At 47.7% G+C, this 20,931-nt stretch overlaps 14 non-coding genes and 1 pseudogene across 14 annotated transcripts; 12 read left to right on the plus strand and 3 right to left on the minus strand.

Moving 5' to 3' along the window:
- The first annotated feature begins 412 nt into the window (after positions 1–412).
- Positions 413–576, plus strand: LOC135027031 (U1 spliceosomal RNA). The gene has a single exon (XR_010223572.1). It is a non-coding gene; the product is annotated as a U1 spliceosomal RNA (small nuclear RNA).
- Positions 577–728: 152 nt separating this feature from the next.
- Positions 729–891, plus strand: LOC135026928 (U1 spliceosomal RNA). The gene has a single exon (XR_010223489.1). It is a non-coding gene; the product is annotated as a U1 spliceosomal RNA (small nuclear RNA).
- A 659-nt stretch (positions 892–1,550) lies between these two features.
- Positions 1,551–1,714, plus strand: LOC135027036 (U1 spliceosomal RNA). Its single transcript, XR_010223577.1, has one exon. It is a non-coding gene; the product is annotated as a U1 spliceosomal RNA (small nuclear RNA).
- A 152-nt stretch (positions 1,715–1,866) lies between these two features.
- LOC135026948 (U1 spliceosomal RNA) lies at positions 1,867–2,029 on the plus strand. The gene has a single exon (XR_010223504.1). It is a non-coding gene; the product is annotated as a U1 spliceosomal RNA (small nuclear RNA).
- Positions 2,030–2,703: 674 nt separating this feature from the next.
- On the plus strand, positions 2,704–2,867 carry LOC135026904 (U1 spliceosomal RNA). The gene has a single exon (XR_010223466.1). It is a non-coding gene; the product is annotated as a U1 spliceosomal RNA (small nuclear RNA).
- Positions 2,868–3,019: 152 nt separating this feature from the next.
- LOC135026962 (U1 spliceosomal RNA) lies at positions 3,020–3,182 on the plus strand. The gene has a single exon (XR_010223514.1). It is a non-coding gene; the product is annotated as a U1 spliceosomal RNA (small nuclear RNA).
- Positions 3,183–3,837: 655 nt separating this feature from the next.
- On the plus strand, positions 3,838–4,001 carry LOC135027021 (U1 spliceosomal RNA). The gene has a single exon (XR_010223563.1). It is a non-coding gene; the product is annotated as a U1 spliceosomal RNA (small nuclear RNA).
- A 9,746-nt stretch (positions 4,002–13,747) lies between these two features.
- On the minus strand, positions 13,748–13,910 carry LOC135026963 (U1 spliceosomal RNA). The gene has a single exon (XR_010223515.1). It is a non-coding gene; the product is annotated as a U1 spliceosomal RNA (small nuclear RNA).
- A 152-nt stretch (positions 13,911–14,062) lies between these two features.
- Positions 14,063–14,226, minus strand: LOC135026896 (U1 spliceosomal RNA). The gene has a single exon (XR_010223459.1). It is a non-coding gene; the product is annotated as a U1 spliceosomal RNA (small nuclear RNA).
- Positions 14,227–14,818: 592 nt separating this feature from the next.
- Positions 14,819–14,946, minus strand: LOC135026987 (U1 spliceosomal RNA; annotated as a pseudogene).
- Positions 14,947–15,090: 144 nt separating this feature from the next.
- On the plus strand, positions 15,091–15,206 carry LOC135027003 (U5 spliceosomal RNA). Its single transcript, XR_010223546.1, has one exon. It is a non-coding gene; the product is annotated as a U5 spliceosomal RNA (small nuclear RNA).
- A 270-nt stretch (positions 15,207–15,476) lies between these two features.
- On the plus strand, positions 15,477–15,592 carry LOC135027006 (U5 spliceosomal RNA). The gene has a single exon (XR_010223549.1). It is a non-coding gene; the product is annotated as a U5 spliceosomal RNA (small nuclear RNA).
- Positions 15,593–15,856: 264 nt separating this feature from the next.
- LOC135026997 (U5 spliceosomal RNA) lies at positions 15,857–15,972 on the plus strand. The gene has a single exon (XR_010223540.1). It is a non-coding gene; the product is annotated as a U5 spliceosomal RNA (small nuclear RNA).
- Positions 15,973–16,246: 274 nt separating this feature from the next.
- On the plus strand, positions 16,247–16,362 carry LOC135026999 (U5 spliceosomal RNA). Its single transcript, XR_010223542.1, has one exon. It is a non-coding gene; the product is annotated as a U5 spliceosomal RNA (small nuclear RNA).
- Positions 16,363–16,637: 275 nt separating this feature from the next.
- Positions 16,638–16,753, plus strand: LOC135027011 (U5 spliceosomal RNA). Its single transcript, XR_010223553.1, has one exon. It is a non-coding gene; the product is annotated as a U5 spliceosomal RNA (small nuclear RNA).
- Positions 16,754–20,931: the final 4,178 nt, after the last annotated feature.

Raw genomic sequence — 20,931 nt, forward strand, 5'->3', positions numbered from 1 at the left:
TTGTCAACATGAGCCCCACACCGAAGGAGGGTGGGGGTGTTTAATGCGAACTAAGGGTCATCCAAGCGCCGCAAAAGGCCGCCATGCCCTGCATACCCCTTTTCTCTTTTCATATGCAGATGAGGGATCCAGCCAACTTTGGCCCACTGCTTGGATGACATCACCGTATGCAAATCCGTCTTCTGCAGAACTTCCCCCAGGAATGCTTGTACTAGTTGTTGCATTTGGTTTGTTGTTTGGGGGTGCTTCAGTATTAGGCAGCCTTCTGCCCTCCCGTGTTCATCTGAAAATATGTGTTCTCCCTGCAGTTGTTGTCCCCAGATGAGAGTTCCCTTGTGCTGCCTCAGTTGAATCTCCTTTACTTGACAGAGATGTGCCTGAGCAGCGGCCCTCCCCAGCCCTATCCCAAATCATACTTATTTTGCATAGGCGATACCATGGTCATGAAGATTGTTTTCCCAGGGTGAGGTTCATTCATTGCATTCTGGGTATGCTGACCCCTGTGATTTCCCCAAATGTGGGAAACTCGACTGCATTATTTGTGGTAGTGGGGGACTGTGTTTGTGCTTTCCTCTGGTCAGCTCTGGTAAAAGTCAGATTTCTTTGTCTCAGATCTTCCTCTAGCCTTGTTCTTCTTTCGAGAGTTCCCTTGTGCTGCCTCAGTTGGATCTCCTTCACTTGACAGGGGGGTACCCGAGCAGCGACCCTCCCCAGCTCTAGCCCAAATCCTACTTACCTGCCAGGTGAGATACTATGATCATGAAGGTGCTTCTCCCAGGGCAAGGCTCACCCATTGCACTCTGGGTGTGCTGCTCCTGCGATTTCCCCAAATGTGGGAAACTTGACTGCATAATTTGTGTTTCCCCTGGTCGGCTCTCGTATAATTCAGATCTCTTTGTCTCAGGTCTCTCTCCAGCCTAGTTTGCTGTCTGTTTCCACTTCTCTTTTCTTGAGCTGCTCCCTTCTATGCCCTTGCGCACTATCCTGACTTCTCCCGTCTGCTTACTTTGTGCCTTCCAAACTACAGGTAGTGCTGCAGGGCCCACACCCTTTTACTTGCCGTACAGAGCAGCTCTGGAGCTGTTACAGTGCCCAGCTGCTGCAAGAAATCAGCTTGTATGCTTCAGGGGCTGTGGCATAGCCAACATGAGCCCCACACCGAAGGAGGGTGGAGGTGTTTAATGCGAACTAGGGGTCATCCAAGCGCCGCAAAAGGCCGCCATGCCCTGCACGCCCCTTTTCTCTTTTCATATGCAGACGAGGGTTGAAGCCAACTTTGACCCACTGCTTGGATGACATCACCATATGCAAATCCATCTGCTGCAGGCCTTCCCCCAGGAATGCTTGCACTAGTTGTTGCATTTGGTTTGTTGTTTGGGGGTGCTTCAGTATTAGGCAGCCTTCTGCCCTCCCATGTTCATCTGAAAATATGTGTTCTCCCTGCAGTTGTTGTCCCCAGATGAGAGTTCCCTTGTGCTGCCTCAGTTGAATCTCCTTTACTTGACAGAGATGTGCCTGAGCAGCGGCCCTCCCCAGCCCTATCCCAAATCATACTTATTTTGCATAGGAGATACCATGGTCATGAAGATTGTTCTCCCAGGGTGAGGTTCATTCATTGCATTCTGGGTATGCTGACCCCTGTGATTTCCCCAAATGTGGGAAACTCGACTGCATTATTTGTTGTAGTGGGGGACTGTGTTTGTGTTTTCCTCTGGTCAGCTCTGGTAAAAGTCAGATTTCTTTGTCTCAGATCTTCCTCTAGCCTTGTTCTTCTTTCGAGAGTTCCCTTGTGCTGCCTCAGTTGGATCTCCTTCACTTGACAGGGGGGTGCCCGAGCAGCGACCCTCCCCAGCTCTAGCCCAACTCCTACTTACCTGCCAGGTGAGATACTATGATCATGAAGGTGCTTCTCCCAGGGCAAGGCTCACCCATTGCACTCTGGGTGTGCTGCCCCTGCGATTTCCCCAAATGTGGGAAACTTGACTGCAGAATTTGTGTTTCCCCTGGTCGGCTCTCGTATAATTCAGATCTCTTTGTCTCAGGTCTCTCTACAGCCTAGGTTGCTGTCTGTTTCCACTTCTTTTTTCTTGAGCCCCTCCCTTTTATACCCTTGTGCACTATCCTGACTTCTCCTCCTGTCTGCTTACTTTGTGCCTTCCAATGCACAATGCAAACTACAGGTAGTGCTGCAGGGCCCACACCCTTTTACTTGCCTTACAGAGCAGCTCTGGAGCTGTTACAGTGCCAAGCTGCTGCAAGAAATCAGCTTGAATGCTTCAGGGGCTGGGGCATGGCCAACATGAGACCCACACCGAAGGAGGGTGGGGGTGTTTCATGCAAACTAAGGGTCATCCAAGCACCGCAAAAGGCCGCCATGCCCTGCACGCCCCTTTTCTCTTTTCATATGCAGACGAGGGTTGAAGCCAACTTTGACCCACTGCTTGGATGACATCACCATATGCAAATCCATCTGCGGCAGGCCTTCCCCCAGGAATGCTTGCACTAGTTGTTGCATTTGGTTTGTTGTTTGGGGGTGCTTCAGTATTAGGCAGCCTTCTGCCCTCCCATGTTCATCTGAAAATATGTGTTCTCCCTGCAGTTGTTGTCCCCAGATGAGAGTTCCCTTGTGCTGCCTCAGTTGAATCTCCTTTACTTGACAGAGATGTGCCTGAGCAGCGGCCCTCCCCAGCCCTATCCCAAATCATACTTATTTTGCATATGAGATACCATGGTCATGAAGATTATTCTCCCAGGGTGAGGTTCATTCATTGCATTCTGGGTATGCTGACCCCTGTGATTTCCCCAAATGTGGGTAACTCGACTGCATTATTTGTGGTAGTGGGGGACTGTGTTTGTGTTTTCCTCTGGTCAGCTCTGGTAAAAGTCAGATTTCTTTGTTTCAGATCTTCCTCTAGCCTTGTTCTTCTTTCGAGAGTTCCCTTGTGCTGCCTCAGTTGGATCTCCTTCACTTGACAGGGGGGTGCCCGAGCAGCGACCTTCCCCAGCTCAAGCCCAACTCCTACTTACCTGCCAGGTGAGATACTATGATCATGAAGGTGCATCTTCCAGGGCAAGGCTCACCCATTGCACTCTGGGTGTGCTGCCCCTGCGATTTCCCCAAATGTGGGAAACTTGACTGCATAATTTGTGTTTCCCCTGGTCGGCTCTCGTATAATTCAGATCTCTTTGTCTCAGGTCTCTCTCCAGCCTAGTTTGCTGTCTGTTTCCACTTCTTTTTTCTTGAGCCCCTCCCTTTTATACCCTTGTGCACTATCCTGACTTCTCCTCCTGTCTGCTTACTTTGTGCCTTCCAATGCACAATGCAAACTACACACCCTTTTACTTGCCTTACAGAGCAGCTCTGGAGCTGTTACAGTGCCAAGCTGCTGTAAGAAATCAGCTTGAATGCTTCAGGGGCTGGGGCATTGTCAACATGAGCCCCACACCGAAGGAGGGTGGGGGTGTTTAATGCGAACTAAGGGTCATCCAAGCGCCGCAAAAGGCCGCCATGCCCTGCATACCCCTTTTCTCTTTTCATATGCAGATGAGGGATCCAGCCAACTTTGGCCCACTGCTTGGATGACATCACCGTATGCAAATCCGTCTTCTGCAGAACTTCCCCCAGGAATGCTTGTACTAGTTGTTGCATTTGGTTTGTTGTTTGGGGGTGCTTCAGTATTAGGCAGCCTTCTGCCCTCCCATGTTCATCTGAAAATATGTGTTCTCCCTGCAGTTGTTGTCCCCAGATGAGAGTTCCCTTGTGCTGCCTCAGTTGAATCTCCTTTACTTGACAGAGATGTGCCTGAGCAGCGGCCCTCCCCAGCCCTATCCCAAATCATACTTATTTTGCATAGGCGATACCATGGTCATGAAGATTGTTCTCCCAGGGTGAGGTTCATTCATTGCATTCTGGGTATGCTGACCCCTGTGATTTCCCCAAATGTGGGAAACTCGACTGCATTATTTGTGGTAGTGGGGGACTGTGTTTGTGCTTTCCTCTGGTCAGCTCTGGTAAAAGTCAGATTTCTTTGTCTCAGATCTTCCTCTAGCCTTGTTCTTCTTTCGAGAGTTCCCTTGTGCTGCCTCAGTTGGATCTCCTTCATTTGACAGGGGGTGCCCGAGCAGCAATCCTCCACAGCTCTGGCCCAACTCCTACTTACCTGCCAGGTGAGATACTATGATCTTCACTGTTAGGGCAATCAGGATGTGGAATTCCCTGCCAGGGAAGGTGGTAATGGCGGACTCTGTAATTGGATTTAAAAAAGGAATGGATACATTTCTGAATGAAAAAGCTATCCAAGGTTATAATACTTAAAATATCAACATGGTTAATCCGGGGGTAACATGAGTTGTAGTAGCTAACTAGTCATAAAACATTATTCAGCAAGTATGTAGAATCATCACAACTTAAAACAGGTTGAACACGATGGGCAATTTGCCTCTATTCAACCTCAAAAACTATGTTACTATATGTTACTATATTACTATGTTACTGTAGTATACAGAACACCACAATGCAATGAGCAGTGATAGTGAGCACTGATGAGGATACTAGAACTGACACTGAGCAGCAAGATGCAGCACTGGACTATTAGTAATGTACTGTAGTATGCTGAGCACAACAATGCAGCACAAGACAATGAGCAGTGATACTGAGCACTGATGAGGATACTACTGAGAACTGACACTGAGCAGGAGAGACACACTACTAGTATTACTGAGCAGCAATAAGTATCCACTGATACTGAGCACTGATATTGAGATTTCCACTGAGAGAACATAGCCACGTCCTCTCCGCTCTCTCTTCAATGCACGAGTAAAAATGGCGGCAACGCGCAGCTCTTTATATGGAATCCGAATCTCGCGAGAATCCGACAGCGGGATGATGACATTTTCCCTTGTTCAGGTTTTCCGAGTCAGGCGGGAACAACCGAGCCTGCCTCGGAGGAGGAGTTCGTGGGGTTCGTGGGGAATTCGGTTCTCGGAGAACCGAACCCGCTCCTCTCTACCTTATACCCATCAATTTTTTTTATTTTCAATCTAAGCCCCTGCAGTTTTCTGTAAGCATCTGCTTTGCTATGATGATCAACAAGTCACAAGGGCAAACACTCAGGGCTTGAGGTGTAGATCTTTGGACCAGCTGCTACAAGCATGGCAGAGGTGTCACTATCACTGGTGACACCCAGAGAGGTGGCGAGGGAGATTGTAATGCAGTGCGCGCAGATAAGCAGCGCAATGGTAAAAAGGAGGCATGGTTTCATAGGTAGGGGCGTGGCCTGGTGGCCTGAATCTACATTTTGTTGCTCCGGGTGTCCCGGGGGTTGGGGGCTGCACCGGGGACTAGTGTGTGAGTGGTGCTGGCTCCTGCACAGTGACATGGCATGGCCACTAGAGATGTGCACCGGAAATTTTTCGGGTTTTGTGTTTTGGTTTTGGGTTCGGTTCCGCGGCCGTGTTTTGGGTTCGAACGCGTTTTGGCTAAACCTCACCGAATTTTTTTTGTCGGATTCGGGTGTGTTTTGGATTCGGGTGTTTTTTTCAAAAAACCCTAAAAAACAGCTTAAATCATAGAATTTGGGAGTCATTTTGATCCCAAAGTATTATTAACCTCAATAACCATAATTTCCACTAATTTTCAGTCTATTCTTAACACCTCACACCTCACAATATTATTTTTAGTCCTAAAATTTGCACCGAGGTCGCTGGATGACTAAGCTCAGTGACCCAAGTGGCCGACACAAACACCTGGCCCATCTAGGAGTGGCACTGCAGTGTCACGCATGATGGCCCTTCCAAAAAACACTCCCCAAACAGCACATGACGCAAAGAAAAAAAGAGGCGCAATGAGGTAGCTGTGTGACTAAGCTCAGCGACCCAAGTGGCCGACACAAACACCTGGCCCATCTAGGAGTGGCACTGCAGTGTCACGCAGGATGGCCCTTCCAAAAAACACTCCCCAAACAGCACATGACGCAAAGAAAAAAAGAGGCGCAATGAGGTAGCTGTGTGACTAAGCTCAGCGACCCAAGTGGCCGACACAAACACCTGGCCCATCTAGGAGTGGCACTGCAGTGTCACGCAGGATGGCCCTTCCAAAAACACTCCCCAAACAGCACATGACGCAAAGAAAAAAAGAGGCGCAATGAGGTAGCTGTGTGACTAAGCTCAGCGACCCAAGTGGCCGACACAAACACCTGGCCCATCTAGGAGTGGCACTGCAGTGTCACGCAGGATGGCCCTTCCAAAAAACACTCCCCAAACAGCACATGACGCAAAGAAAAAAAGTGGCGCAATGAGGTAGCTGTGTGACTAAGCTCAGCGACCCAAGTGGACGACACAAACACCTGGCCCATCTAGGAGTGTCACTGCAGTGTCACGCAGGATGGCCCTTCCAAAAAACACTCCCCAAACAGCACATGACGCAAAGAAAAAAAGAGGCGCAATGAGGTAGCTGTGTGACTAAGCTCAGCGACCCAAGTGGCCGACACAAACACCTGGCCCATCTAGGAGTGGCACTGCAGTGTCACGCAGGATGGCCCTTCCAAAAAACACTCCCCAAACAGCACATGACGCAAAGAAAAATAAAAGAAAAAAGAGGTGCAAGGTGGAATTGCCTTGGGCCCTCCCACCCACCCTTATGTTGTATAAACAGGACATGCACACTTTAACCAACCCATCATTTCAGTGACAGGGTCTGCCACACGACTGTGACTGAAATGACGGGTTGGTTTGGACCCCCACCAAAAAAGAAGCAATAAATCTCTCCTTGCACAAACTGGCTCTATAGAGGCAAGATGTCCACCTCATCATCATCCTCCGATTCATCACCGTGTACATCCCCCTCCTCACAGATTATCAATTCGTCCCCACTGGAATCCACCATCTCAGCTCCCTGTATACTTTGTGGAGGCAATTGCTGCTGGTCAATGTCTCCACGGAGCAATTGATTATAATTCATTTTAATGAACATCATCTTCTCCACATTTTCTGGAAGTAACCTCGTACGCCGATTGCTGACAAGGTGAGCGGCGGCACTAAACACTCTTTCGGAGTACACACTTGTGGGAGGGCAACTTAGGTAGAATAAAGCCAGTTTGTGCAAGGGCCTCCAAATTGCCTCTTTTTCCTGCCAGTATACGTACGGACTGTCTGACGTGCCTACTTGGATGCGGTCACTCATATAATCCTCCACCATTCTTTCAATGGTGAGAGAATCATATGCAGTGACAGTAGACGACATGTCCGTAATCGTTGGCAGGTCCTTCAGTCCGGACCAGATGTCAGCATCAGCAGTCGCTCCAGACTGCCCTGCATCACCGCCAGCGGGTGGGCTCGGAATTCTGAGCCTTTTCCTCGCACCCCCAATTGCGGGAGACTGTGAAGGAGGAGCTGTTGACCGATCAAGTTCCGCTTGACTTGATAATTTTCTCACCAGCAGGTCTTTGAACCCCTGCAGACTTGTGTCTGCCGGAAAGAGAGATACAACGTAGGTTTTAAATCTAGGATCGAGCACGGTGGCCAAAATGTAGTGCTCTGATTTCAACAGATTGACCACCCGTGAATCCTGGTTAAGCGAATGAAGGGCTCCATCCACAAGTCCCACATGCCTAGCGGAATCGCTCTGTCTTAGCTCCTCCTTCAATGTCTCCAGCTTCTTCTGCAAAAGCCTGATGACGGGAATGACCTGACTCAGGCTGGCAGTGTCTGAACTGACTTCACGTGTGGCAAGTTCAAAAGGTTGCAGAACCTTGCACAACGTTGAAATCATTCTCCACTGCGCTTGAGACAGGTGCATTCCACCTCCTATATCGTGGTCAGATGTATAGGCTTGAATGGCCTTTTGCTGCTCCTCCATCCTCTGAAGCATATAGAGGGTTGAATTCCACCTCGTTTCCACTTCTTGCTTCAGATGATGGCAGGGCAGGTTCAGGCGTTTTTGGTGTTGCTCCAGTCTTCTGTACGTGGTGCCTGTACGCCGAAAGTGTCCCGCAATTCTTGTGGCCACCGACAGCATCTCTTGCACGCCCCTGTCGTTTTTTAAATAATTCTGCACCACCAAATTCAAGGTATGTGCAAAACATGGGACGTGCTGGAATTTGCCCAGATATAATGCACGCACAATATTGCTGGCGTTGTCCGATGCCACAAATCCACAGGAGAGTCCAATTGGGGTAAGCCATTCTGTGATGATCTTCCTCAGTTGCCGTAAGAGGTTTTCATCTGTGTGCGTATTCTGGAAAGCGGTGATACAAAGCGTAGCCTGCCTAGGAAAGAGTTGGCGTTTGCGAGATGCTGCTACTGGTGCCGCCGCTGCTGTTCTTGCGGCGGGAGTCAATACATCTACCCAGTGGGCTGTCACAGTCATATAGTCCTGAGTCTGCCCTGCTCCACTTGTCCACATGTCCGTGGTTAAGTGGACATTGGGTACAACTGCATTTTTTAGGACACTGGTGAGTCTTTTTCTGAGGTCTGTGTACATTTTCGGTATCGCCTGCCTAGAGAAATGGAACCTAGATAGTATTTGGTACCGGGGACACAGTACCTCAATCAAGTCTATAGTTGGCTCTGAAGTAATGATGGATACCGGAACCACGTTTCTCACTGCCCAGGATGCCAAGGCCTCAGTTATCCGCTTTGCAGCAGGATGACTGCTGTGATATTTCATCTTCCTCGCAAAGGACTGTTGGACAGTCAATTGCTTGGTGGAAGTAGTAAAAGTGGTCTTACGACTTCCCCTCTGGGATGACCATCGACTCCCAGCAGCAACAACAGCAGCGCCAGCAGCAGTAGGCGTTACACTCAAGGATGCATCGGAGGAATCCCAGGCAGGAGAGAACTCGTCAGAATTGCCAGTGACATGGCCTGCAGGACTATTGGCATTCCTGGGGAAGGAGGAAATTGACACTGAGGGAGTTGGTGGGGTGGTTTGCGTGAGCTTGGTTACAAGAGGAAGGGATTTACTGGTCAGTGGACTGCTTCCGCTGTCGCCCAAAGTTTTTGAACTTGTCACTGACTTATGATGAATGCGCTGCAGGTGACGTATAAGGGAGGATGTTCCGAGGTGGTTAACGTCCTTACCCCTACTTATTACAGCTTGACAAAGGCAACACACGGCTTGACACCTGTTGTCCGCATTTCTGTTGAAATACTTCCACACCGAAGAGCTGATTTTTTTGGTATTTTCACCAGGCATGTCAATGGCCATATTCCTCCCACGGACAACAGGTGTCTCGCCGGGTGCCTGACTTAAACAAACCACCTCACCATCAGAATCCTCCTTGTCAATTTCCTCCCCAGCGCCAGCAACACCCATATTCTCCTCATCCTGGTGTACTTCAACACTGACATCTTCAATCTGACTATCAGGAACTGGACTGCGGGTGCTCCTTCCAGCACTTGCAGGGGGCGTGCAAATGGTGGAAGGTGCATGCTCTTCACGTCCAGTGTTGGGAAGGTCAGGCATCGCAACCGACACAATTGGACTCTCCTTGTGGATTTGTGATTTTGAAGAACGCACAGTTCTTTGCTGTGCTTTTGCCAGCTTAAGTCTTTTCATTTTTCTAGCGAGAGGCTGAGTGCTTCCATCCTCATGTGAAGCTGAACCACTAGCCATGAAGATAGGCCAGGGCCTCAGCCGTTCCTTGCCACTCCGTGTGGTAAATGGCATATTGGCAAGTTTACGCTTCTCCTCCGACGATTTTTATTTAGATTTTTGAGTCATTTTTTTACTGATCTTTTGTGTTTTGGATTTTACATGCTCTGTACTATGACATTGGGCATCGGCCTTGGCAGACGACGTTGATGGAATTTCATCGTCTCGGCCATGACTAGTGGCAGCAGCTTCAGCACGAGGTGGAAGTGGATCTTGATCTTTCCCTATTTTTGGAACCTCAACATTTTTGTTCTCCATATTTTAATAGGCACAACTAAAAGGCACCTCAGGTAAACAATGGAGATGGATGGATACTAGTATACTTATGGATGACGAGTGACTGACGACACAGAGGTAGCTACAGCCGTGGACTACCGTACTGCGTCTGCTAGTATAGAGATGATAATTAATGATATAAAAAAAATATATATATAACTACTGTAGGTATATATAATATAATGACGGACCTGGTGGACACTGTCAGCAGACTGCTAAACTACTAGTATGAAGAAGATAGAAAAAAACTTCCACCACAGGTAGGTAGGTATACAATTATGGACGAGCACTGACGACACAGAGATAGCCACAGCCGTGGCCTACCGTACTGCGTCTGCTAGTATAGAGATGATAATTAATGATATAAAAAAAAAATATATATAACTACTGTAGGTATATATAATATAATGACGGACCTGGTGGACACTGTCAGCAGACTGCTAAACTACTAGTATGAAGAAGATAGAAAAAAAAACCCACCACAGTTAGGTATACAATTATGGACGAGTGACGACACAGAGGTAGGTACAGCCGTGGACTACCGTACTGCGTCTGCTAGTATAGATAATATACTAAATATATTACTACTGTAGGTATATAATATAATGACGGACCTGGTGGACACTGTCAGCAGACTCCTAAACTACTAGTATGAAGAAGATAGAAAAAAAAACCCCACCACAGGTAGGTATACAATTATGGACGAGCACTGACGACACAGAGGTAGGTACAGCCGTGGACTACCGTACTGCATCTGCTAGTATAGATAATATAATAAATATATTACTACTGTAGGTATATAATATAATGACGGACCTGGTGGACACTGTCAGCAGACTGCTAAACTACTAGTATGAAGAAGATAAAAAAAAAACCCCACCACAGGTAGGTAGGTATACAATTATGGACGAGCACTGACGACACAGAGATAGCCACAGCCGTGGACTACCGTACTGCGTCTGCTAGTATAGATAATATAATAAATATATTACTACTGTAGGTATATAATATAATGATGGACCTGGTGGACACTGTCAGTAGACTCCTAAACTACTAGTATGAAGAAGATAGAAAAAAAAAAACCACCACAGGTAGGTAGGTATACAATTATGGACGAGCACTGACGACACAGAGATAGCCACAGCCGTGGACTACCGTACTGCGTCTGCTAATATAGAGATGATAAAGATGAAAAAAAAAATATAACACTACTGCAGGTAAATATTTATATAATATATGTATGACGGACCTGCTGGACACTGTCAGCAGAATGCATTTATAGAATAAAAAAAAAACACCACAGGAGTGTTTAACTTTTTCAGGCAGACAATATACTGGTGGTCACACTGGCAGCAAAAGTGTGCACTGTACTCCTGCTATAACTGCTCCCCAGTCTCCCCCACAATTAAGCTGTGTGAGCAGTGAGCACTCAGCACAGTCAGATATACATAGATGATATATCATGCAGCACACTGAGGCTGAGCACAGATATGGTATGTGTATCGTTTTTTTTCAGGCAGAGAACGGATTATAAATAATAAAACTGGTGGTCACTATCAGCAAAACTCTGCACTACTGAGTACTCCTGACAAGTTCAACTGCTCCCCAAATTAGTAGTAAATCAAATGTCACTCGTCTCTATCTTCTAATCTAAACGGAGAGGACGCCAGCCACGTCCTCTCCCTATCAATCTCAATGCACGTGTGAAAATGGCGGCGACGCGCGGCTCCTTAAATAGAATCCAAGTCTCGTGAGAATCCGACAGCGGGATGATGACGTTCGGGCGCGCTCGGGTTAACCGAGCAAGGCGAGAGGATCCGAGTCTGCTCGGACCCGAGCAAAAAAGGGTGAAGTTCGGGCGGGTTCGGATTCCGAGGAACCGAACCCGCTCATCTCTTATGGCCACCCAGCATGACGCCTCCCTTCTTGACCATGCTGTAATTGCAGTCGCACTGCAGTTCAGCGTGATCATAAAAAATGGTGTAGCCTCCTGCTGGTGCAGACTGTATGTGCGCGCAGGAAGCCGCCACCATTTTTGTGATCACAGCGGCTGAATGTGATGTCATACAGCTGCTGTGACCACGCCCCCTGTGTCTCCTCCATTGCAGACCCCATTTTGAAGCCTTGCCCCCGCACCGCTCCATCCCTGACTTGGAAATGGAGTGTTGCTGACCCCCCTCTCCCCCCCTGCCCCGATTGACAGGCAGAGGCGATCGCATTCTCTGCGGGGTGCCGCAGAAAATGCAGGCACATGCGTATGCTCTTAGCAATTTTTGCAGTTGGATCACTTATTGTGATTGCAATCCAACCTGAATCAGGCCCTATTACCTATCACAATGCGCTGCGGGCAGTACAAAATTGGTTTAATATAGGAGAAAAACCCCCAGACCTGTGCTCCTTAACTGTACCTGGTGGCTAGTGGAGCGGCTGCCCAGTAATCAGTGTCCACGCCAGTGCGCACACGGTCCACCCCCTACGGCCACGCTCCCCTTCATCAGCGGCCTCGTGATCCGGAAGGGCGGTGTGTGTGTGACTGACCTTAGGAAGAAACCGGAGCCTCCGCTGCAGTGACCCAGCAACCAGGGCACGGGAGTATACAGCGCCGCTGGGAGTGATGAAGCTGCAGTAAAGATGTCTATTAGACCTAGCCTGCTGCAGCCCTTGTAGATTCTCATAAAACAAGTTCTTCTTTTCTTGTCAAAATGAATAGCTAAGAATTGGCTTCCTGAGGCAGGCCCCTGTTAAGTGGCCTGCTACTGAAGGCACCAACTACAAACTGAGCTCCCTGTTCATGGAAGCGGGGTTATAGAGGAGGATGCGCTGAGCATCTTGGGAACAGTCAAAAGCTTTGAGTCGGTTGGTGCCTCAGATCAAGATCCTACTCTACACCCCAATGTGAATCCTTGTGGAGTCCTGTGTACCCCACAGAAGAAATTAATGTGTCACACCCATTGGCAGCAACCTTAGAATAGCTGCTGATGGGCACAATTGAGAAAGGAAGGGGGGGGGGGGACATTTGAATCCAGCACATAGATGCAATTCAAATATGTAATTTGTACCTTCCTATTTTAAAATATAATGGATGAACTTCACCCTGTGAGAACAATCTTCATGATCAAGAGATCTCATATGCAAAATAAGTATGAGTTGGGATAGGGCTGGGGAGGGTGGCTGCTCGGGCAGCCCCTCCCCCATCAAGTTAAGGAGATTCAACTGAGGAAGCACAAGGGAACTCTCGTCTGGGGACAACAACTGCAGGGAGACCACATCTTTTCAGATGAACATGGGAGGGCGGAAGGCTGCCTAATACTGAAGCACCATCAAATATCAAACCATATGCAACAACTAGTACAAGCATTCCTGGGGGAAGGTCTGCAGCAGACGGATTTGCATACGGTGATGTCATCCAAGCAGTGGGCCAAAGTTGGCTGGAACCCTCATCTGCATATGAAAAGAGAAAAGGGGCATGCAGGGCATGGCGGCCTTTTGCGGTGCTTGGATGACCCCTAGTTCGCATTAAACACCCCCACCCTCCTTTGGTGTGGGGCTCATGTTGGCTATGCCCCAGCCCCTGAAGCATTCAAGCTGATTTCTTGCAGCAGCTGGGCACTGTAACAGCTCCTGAGCTGCTCTGTAAGGCAACTAAAAGGGTGTGGGCCCTGCAGCACTACCTGTAGTTCGCATTGTGCGTTGGAAGGCACAAAGTAAGCAGACGGGAGAAGTCAGGATAGTGCGCAAGGGCATAGAAGGGAGTGGCTCCAGAAAAGAGAAGTGGAAACAGACAGCAAACTAGGCTGGAGAGAGACCTGAGACAAAGAGATCTGAATTATACGAGAGCCGACCAGGGGAAACACAAATTATGCAATCAAGTTTCCCACATTTGGGGAAATCACAGGAGCAGCACACCCAGAGTGCAATGGGTGAGCCTTGCCCTGGGAGAAGCACCTTCATGATCATAGTATCTCACCTGGCAGGTAAGTAGGAGTTGGGCTAGAGCTGGGGAGGGTCACTGCTCGGGCACCCCCCTGTCAAGTGAAGGAGATCCAACTGAGGCAGCACAAGGGAACTCTCGAAAGAAGAACAAGGCTAGAGGAATATATGAGACAAAGAAATCTGACTTTTACCAGAGCTGACCAGAGGAAAACACAAACACAGTCCCCCACTACCACAAAAAATGCAGGCGAGTTTCCCACATTTGGGGAAATCACAGGGGTCAGCATACCCAGAATGCAATGAATGAACCTCACCCTGGGTGAACAATCTTCATGACCATGGTGTCTCCTATGCAAAATAAGTATGATTTGGGATAGGGCTGGGAGGGCCGCTGCTCAGGCACATCTCTGTCAAGTAAAGGAGATTCAACTGAGGCAGCACAAGGGAACTCTCATCTGGGGACAACAACTGCAGGGAGAACACATATTTTCAGATGAACATGGGAGGGCAGAAGGCTGCCTAATACTGAAGCACCCCCAAACAACAAACCAAATGCAACAACTAGTGCAAGCATTCCTGGGGGAAGTTCTGCAGAAGACGGATTTGCATACGGTGATGTCATCCAAGCAGTGGGCCAAAGTTGGCTGGAACCCTCATCTGCATATGAAAAGAGAAAAGGGGTATGCAGGGCATGGCTGCCTTTTGCGGCGCTTGGATGACCCTTAGTTCGCATTAAACACCCCCACCCTCCTTCGGTGTGGGGCTCATGTTGGCCATGCCCCATCCCCTGAAGCATTCAAGCTGATTTCTTGCAGCAGCTTGGCACTGTATCAGCTCCAGAGCTGCTCTGTAAGGCAAGTAAAAGGGTGTGGGCCCTGCAGCACTACCTGTAGTTTGCATTGTGCATTGGAAGGCACAAAGTAAGCAGACAGGCGGAGAAGTCAGGATAGTGCACAAGGGTATAAAAGCGAGTTTCCCACATTTGGGAAAATCACAGGGGTCAGCATACCCAGAATGCAATGAATGAACCTCACCCTGGGAGAACAATCTTCATGACCATGGTATCTCCTATGCAAAATAAGTATGATTTGGGATAGGGCTGGGGAGGGCCGCTGCTCAGGCACATCTCTGTCAAGTAAAGGAGATTCAACTGAGGCAGCACAAGGGAACTCTCATCTGGGGACAACAACTGCAGGGAGAACACATATTTTCAGATAAAAATCTTGGTCATGCTCTGGTTTCTCTTCAGAACGAACAAATCTTTCGCCTTTTATTAAAGATTTCCGTGGAGAGGAGCAAAACCGAGTTTTATCTCAATTTTTGCATGCCCCATCTTTTTGGGGTTTCTTTTATCGGTTTAAAGATAGAATGAGTGTGCTTTAATGTAAGCTCATTTGCATAGAAATGACAGTAAATGTTTGTTTCTTTTCAAACAGAACTTTCTTGACCATGCTACTTGCTTGAAAGATCTGGGAGCACATGGAATACAGTACAAACCATGCTTATAGCAAGGAGAAGCCAGGTGAGAAATCTGCTTACTTTCAAGTTGGGCGCTCACTTTGATCTGAATGAGGACTGCTGGCACAGCATTTAGGCGACAGGTGGAATCTTGGTCATGCTCTGGTTTCTCTTCAGAACGAACAAATCTTTCGCCTTTTATTAAAGATTTCTGTGGAGAGGAGCAAAACTGAGTTTTATCTCAATTTTTGCATGCCCCATATTATTGGTGTTTCTTTTATCAGTTTCTTGTTAGCTTTAATGTAAGTTTATTTGCATAACAATGACTATAAATGTCTGTTTCTTTTCAAGCAGAACTTTCTTGACCATTCTAATTGCTTGAAAGATCTGGGAGCACATGGAAAAGAGTACAAACCATGCTTATAGCAAGGGGAAGCCTGGTGAGAAATCTGCTTTCTTTCTTTCAAATTGGGTGCTCACTTTGCGCTGAATGAGGACTGCTGGCATGGCACTCAGGCGACAGGTGGAATCTTAGTCATACTCTGGTTTCTCTTCAAAACGAACAGATCTTTCGCCTTTTACTAAAGATTTCCGTGGAGAGGAGCAAAACTGAGTTTTATCTCAATTTTTGCATGCTCCGTCTTATTGGGGTTTCTTTTATCGGTTTAAAGATAGAACGAGTGTGCTTTAATGTAAGCTCATTTGCATAGAAATGACAGTAAATGTTTGTTTCTTTTCAAACAGAACTTTCTTGACTATACTAAATGCTTGAAAGATCTGGGAGCACATGGAAAAGAGTACAAACCATGTTTATAGCAAGGGGAAGCCTGGTGAGAAATCTGCTTTCTTTCTTTCAAATTGGGTGCTCACTTTGAGCTGAATGAGGACTGCTGGCATGGCACTCAGGCGACAGGTGGAATCTTGGTCATGTTCTGGTTTCTCTTCAGAACGAACAAATCTTTCGCCTTTTACTAAAGATTTCCGTGGAGAGGAGCAAAACTGAGTTTTATCTCAATTTTTGCATGCCCCATCTTATTGGGATTTTATTTTATCGGTTTAAAGATAGAACGAGTGTGCTTTAATGTAAGCTCATTTGCATAGAAATGACAGTAAATGTTTGTTTCTTTTCAAACAGAACTTTCTTGACCACACTAATTGCTTGAAAGATCTGGGAGCACATGGAAAAGAGTACAAACCATGTTTATAGCAAGGGGAAGCCTGGTGAGAAATCTGCTTTCTTTCATTCAAATTGGGTGCTCACTTTCAGCTGAATGAGAACTGCTGGCATGGCACTCAGGCGACAGGTGGAATCTTGGTCATGCTCTGGTTTCTCTTCAGAACTAACAAATATTTCGCCTTTTATTAAAGATTTCCGTGGAGAGGAGCAAAACTGAGTTTTATCTCAATTTTTGCATGCCCCATATTATTGGGGTTTCTTTTATCAGTTTAAAGACAGAACGAGTGTGCTTTCTTGTTAGCTTTAATGTAAGTTTATTTGCATAACAATGACAGTAAATGTTGTTTCTTTTCAAACAGAACTTTCTTGACCATGCTACTTGCTTAAAGGTCTGGGAGCACATGGAAAACAGTACAAACCATGCAGTATCACAAGAGCCTTTATTTGATCTTTCATGAAGATAGAGCAGAATTGAGGACACGTCAACAATTTCTGCCGAAGGTGGTTCATCTTTCCACATGGTGCCTTTGGCCACTGACACCTTCGTTGAGTCAAAGTCTCTGGCTGTGGTCAGAACTTTGAAAATGTATGTCACCAGAACGGTTCAGATTAGGAAAACAGAGGCTCTGTTTGTCCTGTATGCTCCCAACAGGATTTGGTGTCCTGCTTCCATGCAGACCATTATGCGCTGGATCTGTGGTAAGATTCAGCATGCTCGTTCCACGGCAGGATTGCCGTTACTGAAGTAGGTGAAGACCCATTCTACTAGAAAGGTGGGTTCATCCTTGGCAGCTGGTCGGGGAGTCTCGGCATTGCAACTTTGCCGAGCAGCTATTTAGTAAACACTTTTGCTAAGTTTTACAAGTTTGATACCTTGGCTGATGATAACCTTAAGTTGGGTCATTCGGTGCTGCAGAGTCGTACGCACTCTCCCACCCGTTCAAGGGCTTTGGTATAACCCCATGGTTCTTAATGTGACCCCAGCATCCTCTAGGTCGTATGAGAAAATAGGATTTTAATACCTACCGGTAAATCCTTTTCTCTTAGTCTGTAGAGGATGCTGGGCACCCGTCCCAGTCCATACTGTGTCTGCAGTTATTACTTGTGGTTATACACATGTTGTGTTATGGTTCTGGTCAGCTTTTTGCTGCAATTGTTCATGCCGTTGGCTTGTGTTCTGTTGAATACCACGTTCTGCGGCATGTTTAAGGTGTGAGCTGGTAAGATGCTCACCTTAGTTTAACAATAAATCCTTTCCTCGAAATGTCCGTCTCCCTGGGCACAGTTCCTATAACTGGAGTCTGGAGGAGGGGCATAGAGGGAGGAGCCAGTTCACACCCTTTGAAAGTCTTAAAGTGCCCATGTCTCTTGCGGATCCCGTCTATACCCCATGGTTCTTAATGTGATCCCAGCATCCTCTACGGACTAAGAGAAAAGAATGCCCTTGCGCACTATCCTGACTTCTCCTCCCGTCTGCTTACTTTGTGCCTTCCAACGCACAATGCGAACTACAGGTGGTGCTGCAGGGCCCACACCCTTTTACTTGCCTTACAGAACAGCTCTGGAGCTGTTACAGTGCCCAGCTGCTGCAAGAAATCAGCTTGAATGCTTCAGGGGATGGGGCATGGCCAACATGAGCCCCACACCAAAGGAGGGTGGGGGTGTTTAATGTGAACTAGGGGTCATCCAAGCACTGCAAAAGGCCGCCATGCCCTGCATGCCCCTTTTCTCTTTTCATATGCAGATGAGGGTTCCAGTCAACTTTGGCCCACTGCTTGGATAACATCACCGTATGCAAATCCGACTGCTGCAGACCTTCCCCCAGGAATGCTTGTACTAGTTGTTGCATATGGTGCTTCAGTATTAGGCAGCCTTCCGCCCTCCCATGTTCATCTGAAAAGATGTGGTCTCCCTGCAGTTGTTGTCCCCAGACGAGAGTTCCCTTGTGCTTCCTCAGTTGAATCTCCTTAACTTGACGGGGGAGGTGCTGCCCGAGCAGCCCTCCCCAGCCCTATCCCAACTCATATTTATTTTGCATATGAGATCTCTTGATCATGAAGATTGTTCTCACAGGGTGAGGTTCATCCATTATATTTTAAAATAGGAAGGTACGAATTACATATTTGAATTGCATCTATGTGCTGGATTCAAATGTCCCCCCCCCCTTCCTTTCTCAATTGTGCCCGTCAGCAGCTATTCTAAGGTTGCTGCCAATGGGTGTGACACATTAATTTCTTCTGTGGGGTACACTGGACTCCACAAGGATTCACATTGGGGTGTAGAGTAGGATCTTGATCTGAGGCACCAACCGGCTCAAAGCTTTTGACTGTTCCCAAGAAGCTCAGTGCATTCTCCTCTATAACCCCGCTTCCATGAACAGGGAGCTCAGTTTGTAGTTGGTGCCTTCAGTAGCAGGCCAATTAACAGGGGCCTGCCTCAGGCAGCCTATTCTTAGCTATTAATTTTGACAAGAAAAGAAGAACTTGTTTTATGAGAATCTACAAGGGCTGCAGCAGGCTAGGTCTAATAGACATCTTTACTGCAGCTTCATCACTCCCAGCGGCGCTGTATACTCCCGTGCCCTGGTTGCTGGGTCACTGCAGCGGAGGCTCCGGTTTCATCCTAAGGTCAGTCACACACACACCACCCTTCCGGATCACGAGGCCGCTGCTGAAGGGGAGCGAGGCCGTAGGGGGTGGGCCGTGTGCGCACTGCGGTGGACACTGATTACTGGGCAGCCGCTCCACTAGCCACCAGGTACAGTTAAGGAGCACAGGTCTGGGGGTTTTTCTCCTATATTAACCCAATTTTGTACTGCCCGCAGCGCATTGTGATAGGTAATAGGGCCTGATTCAGGTTGGATTGCAATCACAATAAGCGATCCAACTGCAAAAATTGCTAAGAGCATACGCATGTGCCTGCATTTTCTGCGGCACCCCGCAGAGAATGTGATCGCCTCTGCCTGTCAATCGGGGCGGGGAAGGGGGGGAGAGGTGGGTCAGCAACACTCCATTTCCAAGTCAGGGATGGAGCGGTGCGGGGGCAAGGCTTCAAAATGGGGTCTGCAACGGAGGAGACACAGGGGGCGTGGTCACAGCGACTGTATGACATCACATTCAGCCGCTGTGATCACAAAAATGGTGGCGGCTTCCTGCGCGCACATACAGTCTGCACCAGCAGGAGCCTACACCATTTTTTATGATCACGCTGAACTGCAGTGCGACTGCAATTACAGCATGGTCAAGAAGGGAGGCGTCATGCTGGGTGGCCATGCCCTGTCACTTTGCAGGAGCCAGCACCACTCACACACTAGTCCCCGGGTGCAGCCCCCAACCCCCGGGACACCCGGAGCAACAAAATGTAGATTCAGGCCACCAGGCCACGCCCCTACCTATGAAACCATGCCTCCTTTTTACCATTGCACTGCTTATCTGCGCGCACTGCATTACAATCTCCCTCGCCACCTCTCTGGGTGTCACCAGTGATAGTGACACCTCTGCCATGCTTGTAGCAGCTGGTCCTAAGATCTACGCCTCAAACCCTGAGTGTTTGCCCTTGTGACTTGTTGATCATCATAGCGAAGCAGATGCTTACAGAAAACTGCAGGGGCTTAGATTGAAAATAAAAAAATTGATAGGGTATAAGGTAGAGAGGAGCGGGTTCGGTTCTCCGAGAACCGAATTCCCCACGAACTCCACGTGGTTTACACTGGTCCGAGGCAGGCTCGGTTGTTCCCGCCTGACTCGGAAAACCTGAACAAGGGAAAATGTCATCATCCCGCTGTCGGATTCTCGCGAGATTCGGATTCCATATAAAGAGCTGCGCGTTGCTGCCATTTTTACTCGTGCATTGAAGAGAGAGCGGAGAGGACGTGGCTATGTTCTCTCAGTGGAAATCTCAATATCAGTGCTCAGTATCAGTGGTTACTTATTGCTGCTCAGTAATACTAGTAGTGTGTCTCTCCTGCTCAGTGTCAGTTCTCAGTAGTATCCTCATCAGTGCTCAGTATCACTGTTCATTGTCTTGTGCTGCATTGTGTTGCTCAGCATAATACAGTACATTACTAATAGTCCAGTGCTGCATCTTGCTGCTCAGTGTCAGTTCTAGTATCCTCATCAGTGCTCACTATCACTGCTCATTGCATTGTGGTGTTCTGTATACTACAATAACATAGTAATATAGTAACATAGTTTTTGAGGTTGAATAGAGGCAAATTGCCCATCGTGTTCAACCTGTTTTAAGTTGTGATGATTCTACATACTTGCTGAATAATGTTTTATGACTAGTTAGCTACTATAACTCATGTTACCCCCGGATTAACCATGTTGATATTTTAAGTATTATAACCTTGGATAGCTTTTTCATTCAGAAATGTATCCATTCCTTTTTTAAATCCAATTACAGAGTCCGCCATTACCACCTTCCCTGGCAGGGA

This window comes from Pseudophryne corroboree, unplaced genomic scaffold, assembly GCF_028390025.1.
Source record: "Pseudophryne corroboree isolate aPseCor3 unplaced genomic scaffold, aPseCor3.hap2 scaffold_451, whole genome shotgun sequence".
NCBI classification, from domain to species: Eukaryota; Metazoa; Chordata; class Amphibia; order Anura; family Myobatrachidae; genus Pseudophryne; species Pseudophryne corroboree.